The sequence below is a fragment of the Aotus nancymaae genome, unplaced genomic scaffold (genome assembly GCF_030222135.1).
Source record: "Aotus nancymaae isolate 86718 unplaced genomic scaffold, 86718_ANA_hifiasm-v0.15.2.pri h1tg000007l, whole genome shotgun sequence".
Taxonomy (NCBI): Eukaryota; Metazoa; Chordata; class Mammalia; order Primates; family Aotidae; genus Aotus; species Aotus nancymaae.
Window position 1 is genome coordinate 8,072,752 of NW_026988418.1, and position 26,853 is coordinate 8,099,604.

Here is a 26,853-nt window from a genome sequence, read left to right on the forward strand (position 1 = left end):
GAATTTCTTTCCTTCTTTCTTTCTTTCTTTTTTCTCCTTCCTTCCTTCCTTCCTTCCTCCCTTCTTTCCTTCCTCCCTCCCTTCTTCCTTCCCTCCCTCTCTCTCTCTTTCTTTCTGTCTTTCTGTCTTTCTGGTCTCACTCTGTCACCCAGGCTGGAGTGCAGTGGCATGACTGCACTTACTGCAATCTCCACCTCCTGGGTTCAAGGAATTCTCTTACCTCAGCCTCCCAAGTAGCTGACATCACCACACCTGGCTAATTTTTGTTTGATTGTTTGTTTTTTGAGATGAAGTTTTGCTGTTGTTGCCCAGGCTGGAGTGCAATGGTGTGATCTTGGCTCACCACAACCTGCACCTCCCGGGTTCAAGTGATTCTCCTGTTTCAGCTTCCTGAGTAGCTGGGATTACAGGCATCCACCACCACTTTTACTATATATATTTTTTTGAGAGTCTGGCTAATTTTTGTATTTTTAGTAGAGACAGGGTTCACCATGTTGGCCAGGCTGGTCTCGAACTCCTGACCTCAGGTGATCCACCCACCACAGCCTCCCAAAGTGCTGGGATTACAGGAGTGAGCCACCGCACCCAACCCTGTGTGCTTCTTAAAGAAAAGTACTGTATTTCCTGAGCTTTAGCACAGTGCCTGGCACATAAAACATGCTCCCTAGTCAATTAATGATGACTTCAATGAACAAATGACTCCCTTCTGTACCTGCTGTCCTCTGGTAAACCTGCCCTCTTTTTAATGCAACTCCCTCAGACTGGCTGGACCTATTTAGGGTATCTCCTTCCCTCTCTTGTCTCTTCCTGGCTGCTCTTCCTGTTCATTTTTAAGCTAAGTTCCCCTCTTTACAAATGTTGCTGGCCAGAGAGGGGAACCCATGGTGCTCACTATATCACTGAGCAGAATGTCTTTGCCCAGTGAGAACCCCAGGGGGCCAGAAATGGCTAAAATAATCACTGCGTTAATAGGGGACCCTGGGCCCTCATTCTGCATCTCTAGGGGCCGAGTTGAAGGAGCTTCTTCCTCAAACGCTCTGGCTCTGAAATCCACAGTTACTTTGGGTCTTACATTTGAGAGCCGCTAGAATCTGTCTCCCTCTTTCCCTCTCAGGGTCCGATTGTCATAGGATCATGAGGGTCTTGACTTGGGAATCCTGACCCTGCTTTTACTCCCCATAGGGTGGACCAGATTGCCTTTTCCTGCTCATCTGACATTACTCTCTTCTCTTCTACCTCCCCCCTCCTCCCCTCTTCTTGCTGTTCTATTATCTGTACCTAAATATGTCCTTTATTTTCAACCCCCCTTCAATCTTGAGAATTGTCATTCCCTCTTGTATTTAATAGGTTGCCTTTATTTCCTTTTCCACCTGCTAAAAACCAACTTGTTCTTCAAGGCCCATTTCAAACATCACTTTCTCTGCAAAATCTGCGTTTTTCTTATAGCACTCACTATGTCTACTGTGTGTTGACAGTGTTCTTTTTTTGGTGGCCGGGGGAGAGATGGAGTCTCCCTCTGTTGCCCAGGCTGATTGAAGCGATTCTCTTGCCTCAGCCTCCCGAGTAGCTGGGATTACAGGCGTGAGCCACCCACACCTAGCTAATTTTTGTATTTTTAGATGGGGTTTCACCACTCGGCCACGCTGGTCTCAAACTCCTGACAGGTGATCCACACGCCTCAGCCTCCCAAAGTGCTGGGATTACAGTCATGACCCACCATGCCGGCCAACAGTGTTCTTTCTAATCCCCTTAAAAAATATAAGCTTCTTGATAGAAAATGTTTGTTGTCGGCTGGGCAAGGTGACCCATGCCTATAATCCTAGCACTTTGGGAGGCCAAGGTGAGAGGATCGACTGAGCCCAGGTGTTCTTTCTAGACTGGTCTGGGCAACAGAGTGAGACCCTGTCTCAAAAATAAAAGCAAGGAAGGAAGGAAGGAAGGAAGGAAAGAGGGAAGGAAGGAAGAAGGGAGGGAGGGAGGGAGGGACAGACGGAGGGAGGGAGGAGAAAGAAAGAAACTGTTCATGTTTACATCTTGCACAATCAGAAGGAAGGAAGGAAGGAAGAAACTGTTCATGTTTACACCTTGCACAATCATAGTAGGCACTCTGTGAATATTTCTTCCATTGAACTGAAATACCTTGAAAACTGGGATCATCCATATTCATTCATTCATTCATTCACTGAACAAACTGTGATTAAGGGATGTACATGACTGTGTCTCATAAATTTGTCCAAATACGTTTAAATTCATTTACATTTTCTGCTAGACCCACCATTTGGGAGAATAAATTTCTTTTTTTTTATTTTTTATTTTTTTATTTTTATTTTTTTTTTATAAAGACGGGATTTCACCATGTTGGTCAGGCTGGTCTTGAACTCCCGACCTCAGGTGATCCGCCCGTCTTAGCCTCCAAAGTGCTTGGATTACAGACATGAGCCACCACGCCCGGCCTGGGAGAATAAATTTCTTAAGTTCATTGGCCACGGTATAAAATCACCTTTATTCATCCCAAATGTGCTGGAGTTTCAGAGCAAACCCGCTTTGCTACAATTTCAGGATCTTGTGAATCAGTTTCTAGTCACCTTCTCTACGCCATTTGCGGTTTGTGATTTCCTTCACATGCCCACCAGCCTTCTCACTTCCAGCCTGGGGTGAGGGTGAGTCATTGACTCTTCCCCACTGAGGAGCTTTTGCACGCCCTGCATCTTTTCCAGGGCGGGACAGAGGGTCACGGCTGAGCCCTGCAGGTAGGACTGCTCCAGCCGGGCACCTCAAGGAGCATGTTCTCCTTCTTCCTTCACATCTTATTCACAGTTCTCTTAGCCTTTTGGCCAACAGCCTCAGGGAACTGTCTAAATGAAGAAGGATTTCTAGGTCCTTTGCCAGAACCGTGGCTGACCATGCAGAGTTGAGCACTGGAGAGGGAGTTTTGATGTGTTCATCACAAAAGGCATTGCCTTGCACTTGCCCACACTTAATTGAGTCTGTACCCTTTTGCCCTGAAATCTTCCTGCCAACTAAATCCAAAAGGATGCTGGAGAATAGCATCTGTGGCCTGGCCCCCACCGTATATGAGTATGCACACCAAGGGCCATACCTTTGGCTGGGTGCCTAGGGCTGTTTTCTGGCACCAGGTGAAATAGCAGAATCTTTTCCATTGCTCCCTGTCTAATTCAATCAGATATAAAATGTGTAAGACTTTGTCTAAACCTTCAAGGACCTCCCAGTAGGCTTGGGGAAGAAACTGACACATGTGATAGTACCATTAGTGGTGGCGTCTACTGCATATTAAGCATGCCATGTATGCCGGGCACTTGATATACATCCTTTATATTGAGTATCAAGTTTAATCCTTACAACAGCCCTGCAAGGTGAGGATTTTTTTACTTCATTTGATAAATGAAGGCACAGAGAGGTTCAGTAACCACCCCAAGATTACACAGCTAGTAAGTTTACAGAGCTAGAATTGAGACCCAGGTGTGTCTTACTCCAAATCCTGTGTCCTTTGCCGCTACCTTACATGATCTCCGCATGTAACAGTCAGCATCCCATGTGATAGCCCCGGTGAAACAGATCAGTTATTGGACTGTTCTGGTCTCTTCCAGGTTGCCTATCACCTGCCTCAATCTAACTTTTTCAGATCTTAGCTTAAAGCTCATTTACTGGCCAGGCACGGTGGCTCATGCCTGTAATCCCAGCACTTTGGAGGCTGAGGTGGGTGGATCACCTGAGGTCAGGAGTTCAAAACCAACCTGACCAACATGGAGAAACCCTGTCTCTACTAAAAATACCAAATTAGCTGGGCACAGTGGCACATGCCTGTAATCCCAGCTACTCGGGAGGCTGAGGCAGGAGAATCGCTTGAACCCGGGAGGCAGAGGTGGCAGTGAGCCGAGATTGCACCATTGCCCTCCAGTCTGGGCAACAAGAGGAAAACTCCGTCTAGAAAAAAAAACCCCTCATTTCCTAAGGGAAGCTTTCTCTAGCCCCCATTATACATTCCCATAATACCTGTTCTTTCCCTCACAGCTGTTATTTAGGCAATTGTTTGTGCAATACTTTCCTTTCCTGCTAGGAAGCAAGTCCACCAGGGCAGAGACAATGATGGTTTTGTTCAGTGTATTGTCCCTAGTGCCTAGCCCACTGCCTAACACATAGCAGGTGCTCATTAAACTTGCCTTCTCCCTCCAGAACCTCACTTGCTTTCCAGTCCTCCCCTGCCACTTCCACCTTGCCTCCAGAACTTCCTTCAGTGGTGATGGCTCCAGCATCCCCTAGCCCCAGTCCTCAGCTTGCAGACTCTTGGGTTTCCCAGGAGTTTTATTCCCACGCTGTTCTGTGGAAGCAGGGCTTCCCCTCAGCCCAGCAGGGCAGGTGCTGACAGGAGCAGCCAATAGCCAGGATGCCAGGTTTCCCTGTGCTAAGCTTTTTCCTGGGAATGATTTAAGGCCCTGAACAGATAAGTGAAGAGCAAACCCGCAATGAAGTCAGCACTCTGCTTATTAAGTGGAAAAAGCTGTGCTCGGCTTATTGAAATGTTCATTAGACAGATATATAGAGATGAGAAAGAGGAAGGGAGGGCGGCGGCCCCGCAGGATCAGGCTGCGCTCCAGTGGCGATGCAGGGGGCGTCCCGGGGGAGGACTCCGGTCTAGCCCCAGGAGGAAGGGGAGTGGGGCTGGGGCAGGTGGGCAGGCCTCAGGAAGAGGGGATCACGGCCTCTGAAGGAAGGGGGCCTGCGTGGCCTGCGAGGAAGCGCTAGCTCTGTGGGGCAGCAGATAGAGGGGACTTGGCCCACTTTAGAGAATACCCACTTCTCTGCATCGATGTGGCTGTCTTTATCCCAGGAGCATAATTTCTGAAGAACTTTGACCCAGTTTATTTGCCCACTCTGAAGGCAAGAGGGTGACTACTTCCTGAGCTCTAAGCTCCTCCCAGGAAGGGCTTTTCCTGGGGTGGGAGCTGAGCCTTGCCAAGGGCCCCCCCTCAGACCCGGCAGAGCCACCGCTCTTTCAGCAACTCCCAGCTCCCCCAGTTTCTGTCCTCCGTGCCCATCAGGCAGGCAGCCCCAGTGAGCTCTGAGTGGGGTGGCCTTGAAAAAGCTGCAGCTACTTGATGATGGTGTCACCTCCTGTGATGTGTGTGGGGGGACTCCTGGTGAGCGGGAAACTGGGTCTAAATCATCCATGTCCCTGGCAGTAACCTAGAGCCTGGCCCACGGAAGGCTTTTTTTTTGCGGGGGGGTGATGGAGTCTTACTCTGCAACTCAAGCTGGAGTGCAGTAGCACGATCTCGGCTCACGCAACCTCCACCTCCCAGGTTCTAGCAATTCTCCTGCCTCAGCCTTCTGAGTAGCTGAGATTACAGGTGCACGCCACCACGCCTAGCTAATTTTTTGTATTTTAGTAGAGACGGGGTTTCACAGTGTTGCCCAGGCTGGTCTTGAACTCCTGAGCTCAGGCAATCCACCTGCCTCAGCCTCCCAAAGTGCTAAAATTACAGGTGTGAGCCACTGCGCCCAGCCAGGAAGGCTTCTTATAAGCTCTAGATGGTGGCTGATGGAGTGAGTGAAAATTCTGCCACTTTCCCCAGGAAAGAATCGTGGTGTGACTGGAGGGGCAGGTGCTGTTTCCCAAACAGGAAAAAACCTGCCACAAGATTTTCCAGTGTCTTCAGGGCCTTTCTTGCCATCATCAGTTTGGCTTCTGGAGGTAGAGGTGGTAGTGACCAAATGGACAAAAAAAAAAAGATTGCCGGCCGGAAACTGTATAAACAGAACAAGAAAAACAGTATCTTTAGAGTTTCAGAGCATTTTCACAGGATCGCCTTTAATCCTCATTCATTGATTTAGCCGGTAGTTGGAGTTTTTTGTTTGTTTGTTTGTTTGTTTGTTTGTTTGTTTTGAGACAGTCTCACTCTGTTGCCCAGGCTGGAGTGCAGTGGTGCCATCTCTGCTCACTGCAACCTCCACCTCTGGGGTTCAAGCGATTCTCCTGCCTCAGCCACCCAAGTAGCTGGGATTACCGGCACGCGCCCCCACGCCCAGCTAATTTTTGTGTTTTAGTAGAGATGGGGTTTCACCATGTTGGCCAGGATGGTCTCAAAAGCCTGACCTCAAGTGATCTGCCCACCTCGGCCTCCCACAGTGTTGGGATTACAGACGTGAGCCACCGGGCCCAGCCTTCAGCTGGTAGTTGCTAACATTCTACTTCCTGCCAGGCAGGAAGTACTACAACCTCAGTGAGTGAGACCAACACTGTCCCATCCCTGTGCGGTGAATAGCCTCGTGGAAGGTAAACATCGTAACAATTCTTCCTTAATTCTTTTGTTCAGCAAACAATGATGCCAAGCTGGACTCCTGGGGATGGAGAAATGAATCAGACATGCATCCTGCCCTAGAGAAGTTAACAGTCTAGGAGGCACCTGCACAAGTAAATAGATGATTAGAAACAGTGTGATAAAGACACTGAGCCAACCCCTAAGTGCCTGAGAGGTTAGGCAAAGCGTCCTGAAGATGTGTGAGCCGAGTCTTTAAAAAAAGAACGTGTGTTTGCTAAGGATTCAGCGAGAAGGAATTTCTAGGCAGAGAGAAGTGGATTTGAGGAGAAATTCAAACAGGTCAGCCATAGAAAAAGAATGGTGGAAAATAGTGTTAGTGAGCTAGGCAGGGGCTGGGCATAGCAGCTCATGCCTATAATCACAGCACTTTGGGAGGCTGAGGCAGGAGGATTGCTTGAGACCAGGAGTTTGAGACCAGCCTGGACAACATGGTGAGACCCCATCTCTAGTATAAATTTAAAAATTAGCTGGGCATGGTCGTGCACATCTGTAATCCTAGCTACTGGGGAGAGTGAGGCAGGAGGATCACTTGAACCCAGGAGGTTAAGGCTGTAGTAAGCAGTGGTCACGCCTCTTTACTCCAGCCTGGTTGACAAAGGGAGACCCTGTCTCAAAAAAAGAAAGAGAGGGAGAGGAGAGAGCTACACAGGACCAAATCCTAAAGGAATTTCCCAGCTACGTTAAGGAGTTAGATCCATTCTAAAGGCTCCTAGAGGGTCAATGAAGGGAAAAGACCACCTCAGCAGCAGTGCAGAAGAGGGGTTAAAGAGGGGCCATCTCAGTGGTCCAAGTGAGAGATGGTACCATCTGACTAGGGCAGCAGCACTAGGAAGGAGGAGACCAATGACCCAGCAGGAGGTCTGAACGGAGCTTGGCACCCTGCTAGATATAGGAAACAAACCAGAAGGTGTCCATTTCACAAGGAGCAGAGAGGGCACAGAATGCCTTGTTCAGGGGGACCCAGAGCAGTGTGGGGAGTCCAGGGCCTTGCAGCCTGCTTAAACCCATGTGGCAGGGCCTGCCTGCGATGCCAAGGCTGTTGACACCTGCTCCCAGGCCTTGATGACTCCATTTCCCAGCTCCCTCCCTCTGCCTCGCTGACTTTGGAGGTGATTAGTAATAAAACTTTAACAAGCATCCATAGGTGCGTCTCCCTGTCACTTTTATGAGGCCATTTCCTGAGCAAAGATATAGGAGCGCCTTCAGTCTCTCTAGCCATGTTGTTGCTGCCACCATTTCAGTGTCTGCCTCAGCCTGAGCAGGTCCCAGACAGCTGCAGGGGCTAAGTGGGGGGGGTAGGGGGTGCCTGGAGGAAATTGGAGCATGCTTAGCTCAAGGAACCTCAAAAAGGCAGGCACAACTCCCTGTATGCCCTCGAGGGCTCTTTGGAAATTGTCGCTGGCAAGGCTGGAGCCATTTGCACTGCCGGGGCCATTAGAAATCAAAGCAGGCCTCACTTCTTTCTTCCCCTCTTCTACCTGAAGTGTCCCCTTCTATCCCCATCCTAGAGTTTTGTTCTCCTGCTTCATTGATCACTATGTATTTATCCAAGGCCGTCACAGATGGATGTTGGAAATACAGTCAGGAATTAAACTTGCTCTATGCCTTGGGGGAGCTCGGGATCTGAATGGGGCTGGGAACATAGACACTACCCTGTAACCAAAAAACATGCTCATAACAGTTCTCACGGGCACGAAGGAAGTGCTGTGGTGGGAACCCAGAGGGGGACGCACTTATGAGGCCAAGGGAGTGGAGAGAAGCTGGGCAATATTTCTCCAAGAAGGTGACAGCGGGCCTGGGCCTGGGCCTTGTTGAATGAGGATTTGTGTGAGCTGGGCAGAGGGAAGGCAGCCCCTTTTTCCTGGTGAGGGCCTAGGTCCTCAGGGGTAAGGCTGAAATGGGCTTGCTGAAGCTGAGTCTCCTCTGACTGGTCTGAGCTGAGGCTGAGGCAGGGCTGGAGGCCCCCCTCCTGCAGGAGGTGGCTGATGTGGCACAGTGACTCTGGTGAAAGGTGCTCCATCCAAGAGCTGAGGACTTGAGGGGGGCCTGCTTCCCTCCCCTGGCCCTGATGGTACCTATTTCAAGGCCACGCAGGGAAGATGGGCCATGTGAACAGGAAGAGGGGGAGCTGCTGCATTTGCCACCATGGACTCCTCCCTCGTTCTTGAAATTCTCTGACTCTGGCTTCTGTGACACTGGTGTATCCTGTAGTATGCATGACATAGTGCAAAGACACCATAGAGCTGGACAGATACGGTTTCAAATCCTAGCTCCTGAATTTGAATCCCTGATACCATCTTAGGCAAGTTGGCCTCTCTGAACCTGTTTCACTGTCTACAAAATAGAGATAATTGTCCCTATTTCAAAGGTTGTTGTGCTGTTCAAATGAGATGACTGTGGGGTGCCCAGGACAGCCGTATGTGAAGCTCCTTTCACCCTCTTCCACCCCCACCTTTCCTAACCTCTAGGACTGTTCCCTCCAGTCCTGTTCCTGGGCTCCTATTCTTGCCTGAGCCCCTTAGGGGTCCCCAGAGCCGACATCTCTCAAATCTCTATCTTCTCTTCACAGCTCTCTCCTGAGTTAGAGATCCACACTTACAGCTGCCCACTAGATTCAATTCATTTATTAGATATTCAACATTTATTAGCTCCCTATCCTGTGAGAATGCTCCGGACCCCATGCCTGCCTTCAAGGACTTGGAATCCTGTGGAGTTTTACCCAGTGGCCCCAGTTTCTTCTGTGAAGTTGGAATCAAGGTCATCTGCTAAGAGTGGTGGGAGTAGGGGATGAATGGGGACCAGAGAGTGGTAACTGTTAAAAATAGCTATCAGAGAAATGTTTCTCAAATTCCCCCTCCCTTCCACCTTGTCATTGCCACCCTTATCCAGATCACTGCCATCTCTTGCCTGGACCATTTCAATCGCCTTCTTACTCAGTGGTTTTCAAAGTGGGCTGAACACTGGATTCCCCTAGTCAGGTGGGGCTTCTTAAAAACTCTGAAGGCTGGATCTCTCTCCTGAGATTCTGATATAATTGATCTCAGTGTGGCCTGGGAGTCAGCATTTTTAAGGCACCCCAGTTAATTCTATTTCGCAGTTAAGGTTGAGAACCACTATTCTGGCTGGGCGCGGTGTCTCGCGCCTATAATCCCAGCACTTGGAAGGCTGAGGTGGGTGGATCACCTGAGGTCAGGAGTTCGAGACCAGCCTGGCCAACATAATGGAAAACCTCGTCTCTACTAAAACTACAAAAATTAGCCGGGTGTGGTAGCACGCGCCTGTAATCCCAGCTACTTGGGAGGCTGAGACAGAATTGCTTGAACCTGGCAGGCAGAGGTTGCAGTGAGCCGAGATCGTGCCACTGCACTCCAGCCTGGGCGACAAAGCAAGACTCTGTCTCAAAAAAAAAAAAAAAAAACTGCTATTCTGTATTCCTGCCTCTGTTCTTATCCTCACTAATCTGTTCTCCACATCATATGTGCTCAGGGAGAATCTTCTAAAACACAAGTCTGGTTGTGCCATTCCCTTGCTTGTCTGCGCCTTAGATTGTAAGTTCCTCCAGAAGAGGGACGATACCTGAATCAACTCTATCCCCAGCACATAGCATGGGCCTGGCCTTAGAACATGCTTGGTCAGCACTCTCTGAATGAATGAATGAGTGAATGAATTAATCAACCAGTAACCAACAAACTGACACATAGATGTTGGTTCTGTGCCTAGGAATATGTTGGTGAATTATAGCAGTTCACCACTGAACCAAGAGAATAAGGCCAGTTGGGTACCAATCTGGAAGCCTGGGGGAAATGCAGGGAAGGAGGGAGGGAGGAAGGAAGAAGGAGGCACTGAAAGGTCAGAAAGGCAGAGTTTCCTGAGAGGTGAATTATCAGAGGGACCACCATGGGTCGGGCAAGCACCTCAGCCAGGGAGTAATGGAGTTAGGGAGTAAGGGCCCAGGCAGAGCCAGAGAGAGAGCCAGGAGAGCTGCTTAATCTGCCCCCAGGAAGTGCAGGCTGGGGACAGCAGGCAGGAGGCAGCAGGCCCATTCCTCAGCGCTAATGCCCCCAGCCTAACACAATTACCCCTTCCTTCTCCCTCAGCCCAGGCAAGGGGGAGGTTGCATGGAGGGCAAGCATGCCCCGCAGCTGGGGAGGGTGGGGGGCATGGCTGGAAATCCAATCAGGAGTTCCACTTCAGTATTAGCCGGAGCTACCCATTTTAGCTGGAGGGGTTTGCATAGAGGCTGGGTGAAAGAGATGCTGCAGGAAGGTCTGTGAACCACCGCCTTCCCTGCCCCTCCCTGGGTGCCAATGGGACTGGATCTGGGAGACTCCCATCCCCACCCTGCAACCCAGTCCTCCTGCCGCAGTCTTACCTGTCCTCTGAAGCCAATTTGCTAAGTCCTGAATCCCACCTCATGGCTGGCCCCCACTGCTCCTTCTCACTCCCCACCTCAGCCTCTCGCCCTCCCTCTCTGCTCCACATTGATATAAATGGAGGCTTCGGCTGCCTTTAAATAGTCCGATCTATCAGAGGGGCACACGCTGCCCATAAATCTGCCGGGGCTGATGGCTCCCTAAGTGGACTGAAAGGAGCTATTTCCGGCAAGGTGTTCAGTTACTCTGTCCCTCCCATCCCTCCCCCTAGCTTGCCCTTCCCCAGGGGCAGGGACCCTTTTTGTCATCTGGTAATTGGCATTTTTTCACTTGCACTTGGTCCTGCAGAGGGAGTGCAGCGCCCAGCCCAGCCCCTAACTGGATTAGCATTGGCTTTCAGAGCGGGTCCCTCTGGGGTCGACCTTCCAGTTCAAGAGATCAAGATCGAGCTGTTGGTTCAACAAGGAAAGGGGCTGAGGTGGGAGGCAGGTACCCAGGGGAGCCAAGACTACATGTGGAGGGAGGGGGTGAATGACGTCCCCAGCCCCTCTCTGGCTAAGCCTGCCTGTATCCAACACCCTCGCCTATGGAGCATGGAATCAACCAGAAGACAGGCTCTGGAGCTGGGGGTCTCCATTCTGGCTGTCAGAGTCCCTCTGGCCCTCACCGTCAAGGCGGCCTTGGGCTAGCCATGAGCTTTCCTTTTCTAGAAATGACCTAAGATGGACAGGGGATGGAAGTCTGAGACTGGGATGGGGTTTCTCCAGACTAGTGGTATGGATCTGAAACAGAAGCTGGAGAAGCCCCAGGGCCAGCTGTTAGACAGTAGGGGGCCTGGCCAGGAACGCACACATTACCCTAATTTGGAGGGCGGCTGCTAATGGATGGATTTCCCTGAAGGAGAGAAAAACGACCTTTGGAGGCTGGGCCCTGCTGGGGGAGATGCAGAAATGCCCTTGGAGGTCACCCCAGTGACCTGTGGTCAAGAGGTCACTATGCCACTCAGAGATCACCGCTAACATAGCTCCATTTCCTATCCATCCCCCTGTGGTTTTCCAAGGGCAGAAAGCTGAGCCAGCCTGGTTATCCCTGACCCCCAGGCCCTTGCCCCTGCCAAGGACTCCTAGAATAGTCCTGCTAAGGTTCTTGTGTCTAAAGAGGAGGAAAAGCCAGAGATGGTGAAGGGCAGAGAAGAGTGGTTGGAGAATCACTCCTTTAATGTGTCCATAAGGCACTTGTCAGGCTTCTCTCCTGAAATCTGAGTTCTTGGGAATGGGACTGAGTGGAAGGGTCAGTGTTCCTTATTGGTGTGCAGGAGGGGGGATGTTCTTGCTCATGGACTCTGGTTAAGGAACCAGGAAGAGTCCAAACAGAAGGCTTGGAAGAGTGTGATTTTGAGTAAGACAAGACTTGCCTATTACAGTGACCCCATTTCTGACCCAGCTGGTGGGGATTAGGACATAGCAAGAGGGTGAAGGGAAGAGCTTGTGGTGAAATTCGCAGCTCTGTGTGATCCTGGGGCAGGGACAGGAGTTGGCCACATAGTCCCCGCCAGAGTCTCAGACCTGAAGGAGACCTTTTCTCCTGCTCCAGGGAGGGAGCTGAGCACTCAGCAGTGACCACTGAGAAGCCCTGTGAATGACACCAAGAATACCTGTTGAGGTCATCAATAGCACTTCTCAAGTGATCTTTCAGGAGACTTGGAGAGAGCCTACCCTTCCCAGGACAGGGGTGGGAGGGGGAGGGAAAGCAACTTTGTTTGGGAACAATCAAGAGAGATGATAAGGCGGCCACCAAGACCCCAGGGAGAGCCTCACACAGCATAAGTCATTGTTATCTCTTTCTCCCTTCACTCATTCATTCATTTGCTCACTCAGTGCACTGTCACTGGAGCTCATGGAGCCCGCATCTACTAGGGAGAAAGAGACTTCTGAACAGACCATGAAACTCAGTGTGCCAGGCACCATGCAAACCCAGAGGCTGTGCGAGTCCCTGCTGAAAAGCAGCCGGGGGAGCCCCATTTCACCCTGCAGCTCCAGACTCCACGTGGACTTCTGGAAGTTCCTGTTGACTCTTAGGCTCCTAAGACTCAACTAAACTTTGTGATCATGCCTCTGACTCTGCTCCCTGGTGAGCATCTGTAACTCAGTGAATGGCACACGGGGAATCAGTGCAGAGTCACCACTGCTGGGATTTTGGTTCCTCCTAGAGTCCTTCTTCTTCAATCTGCACAGCCAATTAGAGATCCATCAGAGTGTCCTTTCAACAATGTAGGTGACACTATGCTACTCCTCTGCTGAGAATCCTCCAGTGACGATCCCTCCTGATCAGGGTATAAAATCCTTACTGTGGCCACAAGACCCTGCCGGATCTGCCTCCCTGCATTCGTCCCCACCTCACTCTGCTCCAGCCACACTGGCAGCCTGGCAGCTCCTCAAACATTCTAATGGTATGACTTACATGAATTATCTCACATAGGTATCTGTGCGCCAATGCTTGTCTTTCCCACCTGTGACCTTGAGCACCCTGAATTTATCTTAATTCTTGTTGGATAAATTCATCTTTGTAACCCCCATCCCTAGCACAGTGCCTGGCCACATGGTAAATGTTTGTTTAATGTCTGCCAAATACATGAATGGGCAAATGCCAGATGGGATATCCCTGAATGAAGAAAGACCCTGGAGAAATGTGCTAGTCTAACTCCTCTGCAGAATTTGGAAGGTATTTTTCTGAAGCCCTTGCCCTCCTGAAGCACTTTCCAGATGCCCAGTCCAGGAACCCGTGAGGATGGAGTTGGGAAGGCAGGAGAGTGGCAGCCTGTTCAGGAGAAGCTGGGAGGCTTGAAGAAGGTCACTTGGGTGGAGTCCGAGCTCTCCCACCGACATGCTAAGTGGCTTAGAACTCATTATCTCTGTGGCCTTTTATTCTTTCATTTATGGGATGGGATGGGGGATTGCATGGGAAGGCTTCTGAGGCTATTCCTCCTTGAATATTCTAGGATGCTACAAAAGGTGGTTTGGGTCCAGACAGACTGGGTCTGGGAGCTCAGCAAAGGAGCCTAGCTTTGGTCTTGCTGGCAGTGCAGTTTCTAAGCAGAAAAGTTTGGCTTTAGAACTTGGTCCGTTTCAGAACTTAGAGGCAAAAACTTCCTTCCAGCCCTTTAAACAGACCTTGAGGCTTTTGGAAAATTGATGAAGAACAAAGACTTCACTTGCGGGGAGTCTGAGGTGTGTGGAAGCTAAAGAGAGGTTGTCTGTGGCAAAAGCACTGTCTCCCCAAGGGAGACTTCGGAAAGGGGCTTTTGTCTGTTTTTAGACTAGCCTCTCTCCCCGCCCCACTATCCCCAAAAATTATTATAAAGAATTATTGCCATTAGTACGTCTTTCCTACTGAAAGGAGAAAATCGCCTCATTCATAATTTATACCCTCAATTACTATTAATAAAGAAATATTTCAGCAGAAAATCGCCTGGGAAAATTACACGTAACATTGCATTAACATTCTATTTGAACATTTTCATCACATTTGTTATAGAGTTAATAAGAGGGATACGGTCCCCTGACTTCTTCATGAAATTATGGGCTGACGATGATAGTTTAATCTTTTAGACTTTATATAATATATTCACTTTACTAATTGAGCTATCCAAGGAGCAGTTAGAGATGTTCTTAAATGTGGAGACAGAGGAATCAGGGCCATGACTTTGCTGCCAGAGGCACCGCCTGTTAGGATGGGGCTGTGGGCAAAGCCTGCTGACTTAGGCACCAGCTCAGACCTCACCCTGGTGGAGCCAGGATCTCTGCACTGCCTGCTGAGGCAGCCCAGGGCTGGTGGGAAGGGGTGTGGGGCTGCTGAGAGGGAACAAGGAGGAAGGGAGAAGGAAGGCCATGGGGAGATGAGAAAAGGAGACAAACGGGGCGTTTCTTTCTAGACCACTCCTTCAATGGTCATTTGCTTAGACACCCTCTACCCACATCATCCTGGGCCCCAGGGGGAGCTCATAGTCTGAAAGGGGTAGCAGGCCCATGATGGCTTGTGGTATTACACTTGGCAGTGGTTCTAGATGCCATGAGCTCCTAGAAGATCTGGCATACTTGGGACCATCCCGTGAAGGCCCCTAGAGACAGATGCTAGAGAAGGTGACCTTCGCAGCACAAAGGAAGGAGTTGCTGTTTTTCAGGTCTGAACGGAAGTGATGGGTATATATTCTGGGTAATGGGGAGGAGAGCCGAGCAAAGTTCAGATGATCCAATCATCTGTCACCTCTGTAGTCCATATGCTTTTCCATCCTTCGTCTCAGTGAACAGCAGCAAAGCTGAGAGGCAGATCTGGCAACGGTGCAGGTCCTGCTCCTGACTCACCTCACATGTCGCCTTCACTGGGGCTTTTCTTACACATCCCATCCCGCGCTATCCCCCTCCCCGTCCACCTTTCTATGACAGTATTCTGGGGGATCTTTGGTCACATTTCTTCTTAAAATTGCTTGTGTTCTTCCCTACTAGAATTTAGCTGTTTGCCATTTCCATTTGGCGCCGAATGTCCACCACACGGGAGGCACACCATGTGTTATGGACTAATGTTGGACTAAGGAAAGTAGAGAGGGGTCAAGTAATGTCCTGAGACTGTGTAGTTACAGCAGAACAGGCTAAAGTCGAAGTCTCCTCCTTTCTATTTCACCTCTGAGTCTTGCCACCTCTTTTTACTTTACTGATCCAATATATCAGGAATGGGAAGGTGTTCAGACTTCTCCAACCTTCACTGCTTCTGTCACGATACAGGTGACTGTCATGTCACACCTGTGCTACTGAAATCTTCCTGCTTCCTTTCCTGGCCTCCCACAATCCGTTCTTTGCACAGCAGCCAAAATAAGCCTTTAAAAGATAAATCAGGCCAAGTGTGGTGGCTCATGCCTGCAATCCCAGGGCGTTGGGAGGCCGAGGTGGGAGGATCACTTGAGGCCACGAGTTTGAGACCAGCCTGGCCAACATGGTGAAACCCCATCTCTACTAAAAATACAAAAATTAGCAGGGCGTGGTGGTGTCTGCCTGTAATCTCAGGTACTCAGGAGGCTGAGGCAGGAGGATCGCTTGAATCCAGGAGGCAGAGGTTGCAGTGAGCTGAGACCATGCCACTGCACTACCACCTGGGTGACAAAGTGAGGCTTCATCTAAAAAAAAAAAAAAAATTATATTATTGCCCTGATCCAAACTTTTCTAGACCTTCCTATGACACAGAATAAAATCCAGTGTCCTCTTCCCAGCCTACAAGCCCCTACAGTCTGGCCCTCTTCTACCTGCTGCCTCTAGCATGGCCACATTGTTCCCATTGTCCCTTGAATACACCGAGTACCTTCCCCATCAGAGCCTTCAAACTTGTTTCCTCTGCCTGAAACACTCCTCCCTCGAAGATCCTCATAACTCTCTTCCCCACTTCATTTGGATATCTGCTCAAATGTCACTTCTTCAGAGAGGCCTTCCCTGGCCACGTGCTGTCCCTCTCGGCATCTGCTCACCCGGCTTCATTTTCCTTCATTTTGCCTGTGCCCCCCTGACATACCACTGTGTCTTTATTTGTTGGTTGTCTACTCCAGCAGTAGAAGGTAAATTCTGCATTCACTGTTAGATTTCTAGTGCCTGGAACATGGTAGGTGCCTAATAAATTTCCTGAGTGAATGAATGAATTTTTGCTCTGCTTTTGTCTGCACATGTTTTGTCAGGGTGATCTCATGCTCTTCCATGTAAATGCTACACCATATGCCAGCAGCTGCTAAATCTTAACTTCAATCCAAATCTATCTCCTGAGCTTCCAGCTCACTTTGCAGCCACCTACAGGACGTCTCCTCGTGTGTCATATGTCCAAAATGGAACATATCATTTTTCTCCCTTCTTTAGCTTCTATTTCATTAAATGGCATCACAACCTTAAATGCCCAATCCAGAAACCTGGGATTATTATCCCTTTTCCTTTCTCAGACCTCCATCTAATCAGTCCCTAAATCCCGTTAATCCTACCCTTAAACAGCTCTCAGATCAGTCCACTTCCCTCTGTTTCCAAGGCTCCTAGCCTACTCCAGGCCACATCGCCATCTCTCACCCTAATGACTGGGACAGCCTCCAGCTGGTCTCCCTGCCTCCAGGATGTTTTATGGTTAATCTAAAACATAAATCCTGGAGTCAGAGATAATATCCAGGCTTCTAGTTGAAGAATTAGATGATAATGACTCCTCTCACATTAAGTGGAAGAGGAGGCAGTCTGGGGACATGTGACATTTGACTACCTTTGTGGCATTTTAAAACATAGCTGTCTCCTCCCACTAGGTGGCAGAAATAATCTCATTCATCTCTATAGCCTCTGTGTCCTCAGCACCCAGCACAGTGCCTGGCACAGAGCAAATGCTCTTCAATGTTTATTGCATGTGATTGTACCCTGAAATTCACAAGGGAAGGGACTCTGAAACACAGCCTTGATGGCACCCCGCCTCTGCTCTTATAATATTTATCATGTGGTTCTGTAATTCCTGTTTACTCATCTGACTCTTCACTAAATGAAAAGCCCCTTTTTCATAATTAAATCTCAGCACGAAGTGGGTGCTGAATAATGTTTCGTGAACTCAATGACAAAGTGAATCTCTCTTTGCACATTGCAGTATCCTATTTACTGCTCCTTCTACCTCCTTCTGACCTGCTGGCCGCTGCAGCAGCAAGACCAGCCATTCTCCCAGGCAGGTCTTCTCTGGCCCAGCCACTTCACAGCTCTCTTGGTGTCGGTGACTCACTGCCTCAAGGGTAGCTTTTGATATCTGCTATCATCTGCTGCTGCTAAGAATTCAGGTCATGCTTGTGTCTCTTCTCTTCAATACTAAGTAACCACTGCTGCCTACGAGAAGTGTTTGTCCCTACAGTTTTGCACTGTTACTCTACTTGGGGAGAGATACCCATGAGGGATGATGTTGATCACCAGATAAACAACGAAGGGAAGGATCCCCCATGTGGAAATCATGTTGAATGAAGTGGATAGAGACATACAGACTTGAAAGAGAAGTTCTTGAGGCCCTCAAGGAAGAAAGCATGTGGGAAAACTGAAGAGAAAGACAGGTACCAGAATGTGATACAGGGCAGGGGGAGCTTATAATATAATTATAATATGATAATGATATAATACAAATTATATAATTATTAAAAGAGTAATAATGGCTATTAGTAATTAAATGCCTAAAATGTCCCAGGCAATGTGCCAGCTGCTTCACATGCGTTATCTCATGTACCCTTCACTAGAACACTATGCATTAGACGCCAGGGAGTTGGAACTTCATCTTGTTTATCTCAAGGACAGTGGGGATCCATTGAAGGCTTTGAAGGAGAGTTGCATGGTCGGGTTTGCCCAAGGCCTGCCCATGGAATGCTGTATCCAGAAAATAGAGACGTCAGGATCAGGACAGCCCAGGGGTTATGACTGAGCTATCAGTCCATGAGGACACCAGGCCAGAGAGAAGAGAAGAGACCAGAACCTACAGAAGGAAACCCAGTGGTGGGCATCGTGGAAAGCAGACCTGGAGTGGAGCAGAGGCCTGACGGAGGATCAGGAGAGTTCATATCTGATAGCATGAGTTTAAGGAGTTTACATCCTCTGATGGTTGGATGTAAGGGTCTGATACTCCCAAGAGAAGCTCAAAGGTAGAGATAGAAAATTTGGAATTAATAGACTATAGATGGTAGTTGATTTCATGGAAATATGTCTCCAACAGGACAAACAACTGAGCTTACTAGGCTGTACATCCTTGCTTACCTCTCTGGAATCATCCCTATGTCCCCTCAGAGTTATTTTCCCTCTGGTCATACTGTAATACTCAGGGCTGGGCATGGTGACTTACACTTATAATCCCAGCACTGTGGGAGTCCAAGGCCGGAGGATCACTTGAGCCGAGGAGTTCGAGACCAGCCTGGGCAACATGGCACAACCCTGTCTCTACAAAAATTACCAAAAAAAAAAAAAAAATGAGCTGGGTGTGGTGGTGCATGTCTGTAGTCCCAGCTACTCAGGAGGCTGAGGTGGGATGATCACCTGAGGGCCAGGGAGGTCGAGGCTGTCGTGCCACTGGATGCCAGCCTGAGCAACAGAGTGAGACCCTGTCTCTAAATAAATGAATGAACGGATGAATGAATGAATGAATGAACGAACAAATAAATAATTAAGAAAATAAAAATACTGTAATACTCAGATTTCCCCAACTGGGCCATGCTCTTCCTCCTCTAGGCCTTGCCCTCTTGTGGGCCTTTTCCTAAACTCTCCCCTCTGTTTGGAATGACCTCTGCCCTATCCCACTTTACTTGGCTAACTCTTACTTGTCCTTCAGGTCATATTTTTTAATTAAGCTTTAAATTTCTTATCACTGAGAAGGTCTAGAACACATGCTTATCCTGTGCTTAGTGCAACTCATAAGTATACCTTCTTACACCCTTCCGTGTTCCAGTTTAAGAAGACTGGGTAACATAGAAAAGGCCTCCTAGGGCTTCACTGTGAGTCCTTAATAAATTTACTTAGAGAAGCCAGAGCCAGACAGTTCACCAGCCCCAAAGCCCAAGCACCTAAAGCCTGGCCCTTCAGTACTATTTTGTCGGGGGAAAGGAGTGAGAGAGAGCACCCAGGTCAGCCTGCCCCTGCACCGCCATTAGCGATTCTGCACATTCATTCTTCCTTTGTTTAGTAAGCACATTTGTTTGCTGTGTCTTAGATGTCACTGCCTTTGAGAAGCCTTCCCTGACCTCCAGGCCAGGTGAGGTGATTCCTCTGGGTTTCCTCAGCCTCCTGTGCTGACCCCTATGGGATTGCTGCTTTCATTGTGGTTTTGTTGTTGGTTGTATTTTTTTTAATTGACTCATAATATTTGTACATATTTACAGATCACATGTGACATTTTGTTACATGCATAGAACGTGCAATTATCAAATCAGGGTATTTAAGGTTTCCATCACTTTGAGTGTTTGTCATTTCTATGTGCTGGAAACATTTCAAGTCCTCTCTTCTAACTGTTTTGAAATATACAGCATTGTTAACTGTAGTCACCCTACTCTGCTATCAAACATTAGAACTTATTCCTTCCACCTAACTGTGTATTTTTACCCATTAACCAACCTCTTCATCACATGCACTCCCGGCCCAGCCTCTGGTAACTATCATTCTATTCTCTACCTCCATGAGATCAACTTTTTTAGCTCCCACATATGAATGAGAACATGCAGTATTGGTCTTTCTGTGCCTGGTTTATTTCACTTAAACAATAATCTCCAGTTCCATCCATGTTGCTGAAAAATGACAGGATTTTATTCTTTTTAATGGCTAAATAATATACCACATTTTCTTTATCCAGCACTCAGGTTGATTCCATATCTTTGCTATTGTGATTAGTGCTGCCATAAACATGGGGGTCTGGTATAGTGGGCAAAGGACATGAACAGATATTTCTCAAAATAAGACATACAAATGGCCAACAGGTACATGAAAAAATGCTCAACATCACTAATCACCAGGGAAATGCAAATCAAAACCGCAATGAGATACCATCTTACCCAGTTAGAATGGCTATTACTAAAAAGACAAAAAGTAACAGATGCTGGCAAGAATGCAGAGAAAAGGGAACTCTTATACACAGTTGGTGGGCAGTACAGACATTACAGAAAATGATATGGAGATTCTCAAAAAACTAAAATAGAACTACCGTGCAATTTAACAATCCTACTACTGAGTATTTATCCCAAGGGAAGAAATCAGTGTATCAGAGGGATCACTGTGCTTTTATTGCCCGCTCTCCCACTAGTCTGCAAGCTTCTTAAGAAACATTTGTTTAATAAATGAAATAATGGTATCCCGCTGTGTGTCATGCTCCATAATGGGCCCTCGGACCACCAAGGTGACTAGGACATGGTCCCTGCCCTTGAGCAATTGCCAGTCTAGCGACTTGATCCTCATCCGTAGAGATCACTTGGGTGATCTACCACTTCACTCGGGTGAACTACCATAGATCACTTCATCAGAGCAACAAATTTCACTTGGGTGAACTACCAGGGATTACTTCATCAGAGCAACAAATGCTTTCCAAGTCTGTGCATACACTTCATTTTCTTTGATCCTCACAGCGCTTTGTGGGGGATAGTGGTAGATAAGGCAGAGATTAGTTTCCAGACCTTAGCTACCAGGGAGAGTAGGGGGTGGCCAGGAGGCGTGAACGTTGTTGGTGAACTTTGTTGTCACAAGTTCACCACTTGAAAGAACAGAGCTGGAAGCCATGGGATTCCAGCAGTTCTCCTTTCTCTGGGGCTTCTAAGAGCAGAAGTTTGACTGTGGGACAAGGTCTTATACTGTTTTCACTCCATCTTGAGGCTGATGCCTTCCCTGGCCTTTGGGCATGTAGGATTCCCTCACAATTCTAGTGCCCCCAGCCTAAGATTGGGGAGCCCTGGGCAAGGAGAAGCCAGTGGCTGGGCTGTGGCTGAAGCTCCCCAGCCCAGCCAGGACAGGATGGGCCCCAGTGTAAACCGGATTTGCCTTGTAAACAGCTGAGCAGCTGGGCTCCATCTTGGCAGGGGAGCCCAGCAACAACCCAGCAGGACAGCCCCAGCCCAGCAGGGCATTGTCCAAAGAAAAAGGGGGGAAAAAAGCTGAGTAAACAAAGAGGGCCGGCCAGTTTTTTCCGTCTCTGACTTGTTATTTCAGCCGGATAGTTGCTGTGCTGACTGTGGGTCTGGCTGGGCTGGGCCAGGCTAACTTGGTTAAACTGGGCCAACCTGAAGTCTCAATGATCTTCCTTACCTCATCTCCTCTCTTCTCACCTCAGCTCAACTCACCTTGCCTTCTCTACTCTAGGCTCACTTCTGGGAAAGGGGTCAACGATGGAAAGGGCAGACAAGTGGGAACAGGCTCCAGGAGCTGACAGGAGGGTAAGGAATTGGGCATTTGCCGAGTTTCCGTGCATACATAGAAGTATATCCAAGGTCTTGTTAGAAAACAGAGCAGAGGCTGATAAAACAGATTCAAATAGTCAAGACAGTCTGTTGAACACTGGCTCAGATACCCCCACTCTGGCTCTCTTAGGCAAGTTTACTTGGCATTGCATGATCTTGATACCAAAGTCACATGTGAAACCTAGGACTGTCATCCTATCAGGTTTCACTCCCAGTCATCTTCAGTCACTACCCGAGTTCAAGCCCCTGCAGCCTTCTCCAGCATTTTCTGCAGTATTTTCAGCCCCAAACTGCTGTGCATCCCCTCCCCGTACCCGCTGCCACCTCTCCTCCCAGCTTTTCCCCTCTGCCATCTAAAGCCATAAATAAATTCCCCTACAACCTCAGCTTCTTTACTTTTATTTCCTCTACTTTCCAACTTAAAATCCAATTCTCTCCCAAAGCTTCTTTTATCTGCAGCTCTCTTCGGTGAAGGGGATTCATTCTCCGAAGATCCCAGCTTCCTTCTCCTCTCCTATCCCACTTCCAGGCCATCACTACTCTACCCCCACATGAAAAGAAAATTGCTTTTCCCTTCAAGCTCTTGCCATTTGCCGGACGACCATTTGTCACTTCCTGTCCTTGTCATCTATTGGCATGTGTATACCTGCCTCAGTCCTCTCTGCTCTACTTCCTTCCACCATCTTGGGGGACTCAGGAACCATGAGATCATGATCCATCCAGTACCCTCTGTTCTCAGGTCTTGACCACCTCAACTTTAGTGACCTTTCTCACCACTTTATGTGTCCATCCTTGATCCCCTGTCATTCATTCATTTGACACATGTTTATTAGGTGCCTACACTGTGTTCTCAACACTGGAGATAGAGTGACGAACAAACCCTGTTACCAAGGAGGCTTTGCTTTAGAGGTGGGAAACAGAATGAAAAGATACCAGATACTTAAGAGAGTGATCAGTACCATGAAGCATGGTAAGATAAGAGTCGTGGGACTGGGGACAGTGGCTCATGCCTGTAATCCCAGCACTTTGGGAAGCCAAGGCAGGTGGATCACTTGAAGTCAGGAGTTTGAGACCAGCCTGGCCAACATGGTGAAATCCATCTCTACTAAAAATACAAAAATTAGCTGAATGTGGTGGTGGACCCCTGTAATCCCAGCTACTTGGGAGGCTGAGGCAGGAGAATCACTGGAACCTGGGAGGCAGATGTTGCAGTGAGCCGAGACCACACCATTGCACTCCAGCCTGGGCAACAAGAGCGAAACTCCATCTCAAAAAAAAAAAAAAGAGTTGTGGTAGGGCAGACTACTTTATATAGGGTGATCGTGGAAAGTCTCCCTGATGTTGTTTGAGCTGAGAACTCATGGATGAGATGGAGTCAAACATACCAAGAAGGGTCCCAAGACATGAGAAACTCAAGAGTGAGGAAGGATCTGACGAGGAAGCCAGAGTAGCTAGAATGTAAGAGGAAGGCGGCACAAGATAAAGTCAGCAGGACCGAGCCAGAACAGGCAGGGCCTTAGAGCCTATCGAGAGGTTTGGATATACTCTGAATACAACGGGAAGCTATTTAAAGGTGTTTAAGCGGGGCGCAGTGGCTCATGCCTGTAATCCCAGCACTTTGGGAGTTCAAGGCAGGCGGACCACAAGGTCAAGAGATCGAGACCATCCTGGCCAAGATGGTGAAACCCCATCTCTACTAAAAATAAAAAAATTAGCAGGATGTGGTGGCGTGTGCCTGTAATCCCAGCTACTCAGGAGGCTGAGGCAGGAGAATCTCTTGAACCTGGGAGGTGGAGGTTGCAGTCAGTTGAGATTGTGCCACTGCACTCCAGCCTGATGACAGAGCGAGACTCCATCTTAAAAAAAAAAAAAAGCGTTTAAGTTATTGGTGAAAACTGCCCTACCCTGAAAATTTCACTAGCATCCTATGCTTTCCTTTCTCTCACATGCGTGCTCCCACCACGTTTCCTACCCCTCCCACTAGAGCAGGCAAGGACAGCGTCTGTCAGGTTTTATCCCTGTATCCCTGGCACATGCTTTCCAATAAATGTTGTTTTCGTGGGAGAATGAATAATTGAATAAATTAATACATAGTTAACGCCTCCTCTTTGACCTCATCAAAACCACCAGTATCAATTCTACCATTTTCTCCCAGTAGATCAGCACACCCTGTAGCTTATTTCTTTACCCAGACTCAACCCCATGATTGTCACCCTGAACTGTCTTACCAGTATTCCTCAACTCCTCTGTACCTGTCCTTCTAGAATACTAAATTGGCAGCGCCCTAACTCTGTATCATGGCTATGATCTACTTCCATGCCCATAGGTGAGAGCTGTTGAACAAAATAACGTGACCCTGCAGACCAGTCCCACTGCAGATGCCTGTCCTCCAAACCATCTGTGTCTCGGTGTCAACCATCTTCCATTCCCTCACTCTCACTTCCAACCTTATCTAGAAAATCAGGATACATGACATCCCTCAACTTTGAGCCTCATCCCTTCAGTTCCATCCAAACCCTTTCTTCTCCTCTTCTCTCTTTCTTAGCAGTCTACCTCATCTTGTTCAGGGACAGACTTCTCTGCTCATATGTAAGTCACCATGTGATCTGATAACCATCTATCTTTCCATCTTCACCTCTCTTTATCCTGTGTCTTATCCTTTATGAACACCGAATTGTGCTGCAACAGTACCTAATAACCAACATAACTAGCGTTTATCGAGACCTTATTACGCATCTGCCTCTGTTCTAAGCACTTTACATATGTTGGTTCACTTCATCATACTACATTATAGCACTCCCTACTACACATACTATCCTACAAGTATCCCATTTTACAGACGAAGAAATGAGGCCCAGAGAGGCTAAGTAACTTGCCGTGGTCACACAACTAGTAAGTGATAGAGTTAGGATTCAAATCCAGGCCGACTGACTCCAGAGCTCATGATTTTTGCTCTGTGTTTTCTCTCTTGAGTATCTTCTGCCTCTACTTATTTGCCCTATTTTTACTCATCCATAAGGACTAAGCTCAAGAATCATTCATTTTAGGGAACATTCCCTTCCCCAGTCTTTCTCCCAAGCCTCTAGACCCACTGCTGCCAATGTCTAGCATGTAGCAGATGCCTGATTTTAAAAATCTAAGGGCATTGTTAAGGTATCATTCATACACTATATAATTAATGGGGTGCATGTGTGTGTGTGTGTTGTGTGTTTAGTATATCCACAGAGCTGTGCAACCATCACGACAATCTAATTTTAGAACATTTTTATCCCCCCTAAAAAAAACTCACTAACAGTCAATCCTCATCCTCCGCCTCCACAGCCCCTGGCAACCACTAATCTACTGTCTCTATAAATTTGCCTATTCTGGACATTTATATAAATGAAATCCTACAATATGTGGTTTCTTTGTGACTAGCTTCCTTCATTTAGCATTTGTTGGAGGTTTATCCACGCTGGAGCGTGCGTCATTCCTTCACTCCTTTTTATGACCATGATATTCTATTGTACGGATCTACCACAACTTATTTATTTATCATTCATTGGTTGAAGGGGCTTTGGGCTGTTTTCACTTTTTGGTCATGATGAATAATGCTGCAGTGAACATTCATATACACATTTTTGTGTGGGTATATGTTTTCAGTTCTCTTAGATCTATACCTAGGAGTGGAATTGCTATTGGGCCATATGGTAACTCGACATTTAATATTTTTAGGAACTGCCAAACCATTTCCCAAACAGACTGTACCATTTTACATTGCCAGTAACAAACAATGAGCGTTCCAGTTTATCTACATCCTCACCAACACTTGGGTATAATGTTCTGTCAAATGCCTTTTTGTTTTTTTTGAGACAGGGTCTCTGTCACCCAGACTGGAGTGCAGTGGTGTGATCACAGCTCACTGCAGCCTTGACCTTCTGGGCTCATGAGTAGCTGGGACAATAGGTGCACACCACCACTCCCAGCTAATTTTTAGATTTTTTTGTAGAGACAGGGCCTCACCATGTTGTCCAGGCTGGTCTTGAATTCCTGGGCTCAAACAACTCTCCCATCTCAACCTCCCAAAGTGGCTCGGACAATGGGTAGAATCTTCCAGCCAGATGAATGCAACTGGGATAAATATTTGAATTTGAGTACATGCCAAGGGAAGGAAGGCTAAGCTGAACAGAAGCTCTGGGGGTTATTCGATAGTAAATTTAGAAGAAGTTGGCAAGTGCTGTGACTCCCCATGCATCTACCATTATTCGGATCTCAGGACACCTCAGAGGATAAAGAGTTCTGTTCCACTGTGCACTTGCCAGGCAAGCAGTAGACCCGCCTAGAGGACAATGTCCAGTTTGGGAGAACAGACATGGATCAACAACTCTAATCACTCCCGTAGACCACAGACCCTGACAGTTTCCCAAGAATGACACGTGCCTATTGTTTAGCACCCGTGATCTTCACAGATGTCCTGAGGGTGGGATAATAAGAGTAGCTGGTATTTATTGAGTGCTCACGGTGGGCCCCACATTCTTTGTTCTGTTTTCCACATATAAAATCATGCAGTCCTCATAACAACCCAGAGATGGGTAAATTAACTGCATATTTCAAATGAAGAAGCAGGCACAGGGGCTTAAGTAACTTGACCAAGATCCCACAGTCACTGAGCAGTAGCACCAAGAATCAGACCCAGACTACTGAGGAGTCTGAGCGAGGAAAAGATAGGGAGGCTGGTGGAAATCAACACTGGTTGCTTTAGTAAGTGCTGCTGGGCTGGATCTTAATCTCTCCCTCAACTTAGACCTCCAGTCTGAGCTTTGACACTTGAGTTCTGGCGCCATGGGGCCTAAGAACGGAGTGGCTCCATCCCTGAGGCAAGCAGCCTCTTACATGTGAGCCTGTTTGTCTGCGTGTGAAGGGCAAGGATGGGGAAAACTGTGTTATTTGCTCTTTGGGGTGGTTGCTCTGGGCACCCATCTGAGACAACCGGCTATTTGTGGATATTGTTTATTCTTTGTGCTCCTCTCCTCATACTGTGACTTCTGCTGACCTCCTCTGCTTAAGTGGGTCCCCACTGAGGTCCTGACCTATCTTTGGACCATGTCCTGAAGAAGTTGTTCCAGGCCAGGCAAGGTGGCTCCAGCCTTTGGGAGGCTGAGGTGGGTAGATGGCTTGAGTCAAGGAGTTTGAGACCAGCCTG

The 26,853-nt window shown here is 48.1% G+C and overlaps 1 protein-coding gene across 5 annotated transcripts in view; it reads left to right on the forward strand.

Annotated features, from left to right (window-relative positions):
• RNF220 (ring finger protein 220) overlaps positions 1-26,853 on the forward strand; it is a 252,881-nt gene that overhangs the window by 155,920 nt on the left and 70,108 nt on the right. The gene's annotated exons all lie outside the window — the stretch shown is intronic.